This window comes from Engraulis encrasicolus, chromosome 1 (genome assembly GCF_034702125.1).
Source record: "Engraulis encrasicolus isolate BLACKSEA-1 chromosome 1, IST_EnEncr_1.0, whole genome shotgun sequence".
Taxonomy (NCBI): Eukaryota; Metazoa; Chordata; class Actinopteri; order Clupeiformes; family Engraulidae; genus Engraulis; species Engraulis encrasicolus.
The window spans coordinates 3716483-3721373 of record NC_085857.1 but is presented as its reverse complement, the minus strand read 5'-3'; positions in this window follow the sequence as shown (position 1 = coordinate 3721373).

Genomic DNA, 4891 nt, shown 5'->3' with positions numbered 1-4891 from the left:
CACACCAACTTTCTCTCTCTCTCTCTCTCTCTCTCTCTCTCTCTCTCTCTCTCTCTCTTTCTCTCTCAAACACAGACACAGACACAGACACAGACACCCCCCCCCCCCCCACACACACACACACACACGAGTAAGCTATTTTTTTTCTGGAGAATAGCTGCATGTTTGCATCATCTGCCACTGGAGACATTTGAATAAATGTTCTTTCGTTAATAAGTGTCGTGTGTGGGTGCAGAGACTTTGTGAACTGTATATCTGTATAAAAAAGTTGTAGTCTATACAAGTGTGTGTGCGCGTGTATGCGTACGCGCGCGTGTGTGTTTATCTTACACTGGATTAGACAGCAGGTTCAAAAAAGAAAAACAGACACTCTGTTATTATCTAATCTGTTATCACTCATGACACACACAGACACAGACACAGACACACACACACACACACACACACACACACACACACACACACACACACACACACACACACACACACACACACACACACACACACACACACACACACACGAGCGCGCCCTGTTTATCTTTAGACATATATTGTATGTATTGACAGAGAAATATTGTCTCTTACAGATACCATCCTGTTATCTAGTGTACAAAAGCCTATTTCCTCACCTCTTACCTGCTGTTAGTTACTCACCTGTTTTCCAAAGACTTCCATGTGTAGGTAACAATAAGACACTTATACAGATTGCTACTTACAGATTAGGGTAATTTGCTGATGATAATATCACTGCGCATGAAAATGGTTTATGGTCTTTCAAACAAAAAAATACTGTATGTGTAAAATACCACATGTAAAAAAAATCATGTTTTGAAACATGATAATTACAGGCCCGTGTAGGTTATAAACTTGTTTGGTTCTTTATTGGTTAAACATTGCAGTTGGTGGAAGCAAAGTCTGAGTGAAGCCACCCATTCCTCACAGTCACCTTGGCTTATAGCTGGCATGCTTATCGACTTGGGGCAAAGTGTGTACACTATTTTACAGTTGTCACAGGGCCATGCCAATGCATGGTGTCTGCACAGATGGTGCACAGTTAGGCAGTGACATTCTTCTGGTACATTCCAGTGGCTTCCTTGTCTCCTTGACATTCCCAGCAAGCAGGCGTGCCAGAAGGGCTCATCCATCTCCTTCATCCTTCTCCTTACTCCCTCCTGGCTGGCTCGCCAACATTCACACACAAACAGGCAGATATATATTATAGCACTGTACACACGCACGCATGCAGACGGACGGACGGACGGACGGACGGACGGACGGACGGACGGACGGACACAGGAAGTAAAATCAGCTGACATGCAGCTCCCCGTCCTTCTGTTGTGATTGAATGGGCATTGGGATTGGGATTGGGGCTAGAACATGGGGTCACCCGCAACTGTCCATCAACCTAGTGTGTGACAGTGAGACAGTTTGACTAGCAACAGACTCCTGATACAAGATCCCTCTACTGTGTGATTTTTTGTGGCATAATCAGATGATGTATGCCTATGCGTGTTTGTTCTTAAAATTTGGCAATGACCCTTCATGCTTTAGTTTCATCATATTAACATTTATAAAGAAGTCCCTGGAAGAGAAAAAAACTATAATACATATAATATATTTAATATTATATGATATATATTATCGTTGTGATATAGTATATAGGCTATATACATATAGTACACTATTAAAAAAGGAACGTGGAAGAAAATACAAAGAGAGAAAACTGCATTTTCAAACTCTTGGATTCCTCTCCATCGACCATGATGAGGATACACAAAGATAATTGAAATAATTAAAAATATATTGGGTGAAGTGGACTTCACATTTCTCTGCTCCCTTGTTATGCTCTGGGTAGGCATTAGCAGGCATTAGCAAGTGAATTTGGTGGCTTGAATGTTCACGATATCACCTTCTCCTGCAATATTTATAGGGACTTCTTGCATACTACATTGCTAGTGGGAACAAATATCGCTACATTCAGCTTGTGTTATTCTTGCATCTGTAACATTTACTTTCCTCCCACATTAGCATTTTTCTCAGCCTGCGTCTTTGTTCACATCTGAAGTTTTTATTTAATAGACACTGAAGCCATTACTAACTACCAAGGGGAGGAAAATGATCTTGTCTTCTATGTTATTTCTGTTATTTCCCCCTGGCTGATAACAGGAGCATTATCTTTAATTATATCTCTGCATTAAAACTTTTAATTAATCTTTCAATATCAATAGGAAATGTTTCTTGAAAAAGTAGCTTGTTCTGTGGATCTGTAACTACTGTGCTTGTACATTTCCATTTCGTTTCGTGTGAGAAATGTTACTTTTACCATAATACTGAGATTATTTTATTAACTCAATGCCGTAACTCAAAGCTATGGAGGTAGGAATTGTAAAGTTATGGACAGCAGTGAGCACCCAGAGCAGGTGTCATTACTCACCTCCGATTGAGCAAGAAATCGTCCCGATTCCCAAAAAGTTATACAAGTGACAAATTGTGTCAAAATCGGGCCAAAAGTCGCACAGTGTAAGGCTTGCACACGGAGACCCCGGTTCAAATCCGACCGGGGTCATTTCCTGATCCCACCCCGTCTCTCTGTCCCACTCGCTTCCTGTCACCATCTCAGACTGTCCTATCATAAAAGCCCCTAAAAACACATTCATAAAAATAGGAAACATAGCATAAGGCACAGTGATGGGAGGAGACGCAAGTCCTTCCTTCTCCATTTTTTGCTTCCTGACAGTAGTCCCTTGACTGCAGTCTGGACTTTGGCAACACCTCCACTTGTGGCATTAACAATGAACGTTGTCTCATAAAACTTGACAGAAATCGAGAACTCCTAGCAGCTGCAGTAGATGGATAGGGGATTAAAAAACACATCCACCTCTGATCTTAAATAGATAGTAACCTATCAGTGTTTACAGATCAAAGGAGGCAATACAGTATACAAGCCCTGGCAGAAACATTGTCCACCATAGTGTACTGTAGGTGTGAGATTTTATTTTATACTGTCTACTCTATCTACCCAGCACACAGAAAATCAAACACGCACACATACACTTCAACAGACGCGGACACACACGCACACATACACTTCAACAGACGCGGACACACACGCACACATACACTTCAACAGACGCGGACACACACGCACACATACACTTCAACAGACGCGCACACACGCACACATACACTTCAACAGACGCGCACACACACGCATGCATGTACAAGCCCACTCGTGCGCACACACATACACATACACATACACATACACATACACATACACATACACATACACATACACATACACATACACATACACACGCACGCACACACACACACACACACACACACACACACACACAGTTTGATTATTTTATTTGGGAGGACCAATAATTATTGAGAAACAATACAGCGCCCCAAACAATATTAAAGTAGCAATAATGTGTCTTCTACATAAATGCAAGTTATACTGGCCTGAAGCCTATTCAGGGGTACAAGTGGCATCTCCTCCTCCAAATATGCAGACTGCCTATAACTGCAGATACTGAACAATACTTGGCTATCTGTTTTACTTTCTTCTTATTTAGTCCAGCTATTTGCAAACCTCTGACACACAATTTATGAACATGGCCAAGGCTACCATAGATAAGTGCCACCATGGATGTTTTGTAGCCACTTTCTGTCAATGCATGAACGAATGGTGGATATTTCACACCTTTGTCAGCAAAGCACAGGTGTCCATATATGTATTAAAGCAGCATCCTATTTTTTAGAGTCTCATCCACAATAACAATGTCAGGGGTGTTAGGGCAGTCTTTAAGGACATTGTCCAGAACATCATTGGTGGTCAAATGGGAAAACCAGTTTGGGTTGATTTTTCTGTCTGTGTGTACATGTGTTGGTCCATGTAGTTTGCGCAGTTCTGTTGCAGTGATGTCCACAATGCGGTTGTGACGGGTGGTGTACAGGCCTTTAAAAGCAATACAGGCGTTCATGATGTGCGCTGTAGATTCTATAGTCTCGTCAGTATGTAACAGGCAGAATGGTTTATGGCGCATTGGGTACACACACACACACACACACACACACACACACACACACACACACACACACACACACACACACACACACACACACACACACACACACACACACACACACACACACACACACACACACAACCCTATGCAGCCACAACAATAAACACACACAATTATTCAAACACCCACCTACGAAAACACAGTTGTACGCCACCCAAACACATCAGCCAGTCAACCTGATACTAAATGCTCTGTATTGATGTTGGCTTTCCACACCAAAGCCTTGATAGGAAAAAGGAAATATTCTCAGCAATATGGATTTCACATGAGGGTTCTTTGTCAGCGACACGTTATGCTTTCTAAGAAAGCTATTAAAAAGTGTTTCTTTGATGAGTTTTGCACACATGCATACCTCAGAGAATAGTTTTTTTCCAGCTGACGTGAATGCATTTTCCTCCCGCTCTGGAAAAATAATAGTTTCCGCACAGAAACACACAAAATCACTGTGCACACACACACACACACACACACACACACACACACACACACACACACACACACACACACACACACGCACGCACACACACGCACACACGCACACACACAAACACAAACACACACACGTTTTGCTATTGTTTCCATCATGACAGTCTCACCAACACCCAACAAATTACAGAGGCAAGTTGAGTTTGACTGTCAGCTAAGTCTGAAACGATTGGCTTTGCAAAAGAAGAATCTGCCAATTACAGTTATCTGCATGGAATGGCAAAGAAAAATAGAGATGGGAAACAGAAGCATTTTAACAAGGAGCAATATCCACAACTGTCTTTTGTGCTCGGTTGGTTGGTGGAATA